Here is a 908-nt window from a genome sequence, read left to right as displayed (position 1 = left end):
GTGGCCCCGCCCCCAACGGCAGCCCCTCCCCCTGCGCGGGCCCCGCCCTCCAACCGCCCGCCGCCCCGCCCCTCGGCCGCGGTGGCCGGGCCGGGCCGGGCTGCGCGCGCACGCGGGGGTGGGGCCAGGGTTCTTGGGTCCTGACGGCCGGGGTCCGGGGTCCCGGGTCCCGGGTCCGGGGTCCACAGACCGAAAACACCTAAGCCTGGCGGTAGCCGCGCACCCTCCACCGAGTTCACGGAGCCACGGGGTGCTGTGCGGCTCCCCACTTCTCAGCATGCGGGGCGGACACGACGTCTCCATGCGCCCCAACAGTAGACCGGTGAACAGTGCTCCAAACCCAGTGTGACAGGCAGTCTGCGTGCCAGTATTTACCAGGGCGTGTGGTGCCCTCCGCGGACACCGGCCAAGGGACTAAGATTTGCACAGCTTTACTGAGCTCATGCACAGTCCCACTGCTCGTCCATTGTAGGGGGTGGGCCTCTGTGATCCATCTCCAGCAGGGTGGGCTTTGGATGGAATTTGCTGAATTTCCCCAGGGCAAACAGAATGTAGGGAGGAGGGAACAGGATATAGGAACAAAGAACTGTGGACGTGGGCCAGCATCACGGTGGAAACGCCGGAACAGGGGGAAGTGGGGGCAACTGGAGAAGGCCTCAGCCCAATTCTTTTAAATGGCCCAATGGGAGACATGGAGGGAACAGGTACTCCATAGGACTCAGCCAATGAGGAACTGGAGGAGGGACTGAATAAAGCGGTGTTTGCTGCTCAGGTGTGCCTGTACCAACGGACACCCACTCTCCAGAGCGTATTAAAAATCTCGTTTTGGCCATACTTCTGTCTCTGAGCCCATCATTTGAATTCGGACAGGTGAGCATTTCTCACGTCCATGTAGTGTGCGGTCCAGC

The sequence above is a fragment of the Myotis daubentonii genome, chromosome 8 (assembly GCF_963259705.1).
Source record: "Myotis daubentonii chromosome 8, mMyoDau2.1, whole genome shotgun sequence".
Lineage (NCBI taxonomy): Eukaryota > Metazoa > Chordata > Mammalia > Chiroptera > Vespertilionidae > Myotis > Myotis daubentonii.
The sequence above is the reverse complement of the archived record's forward strand: the minus strand, read 5'-3'. Positions refer to the sequence as shown.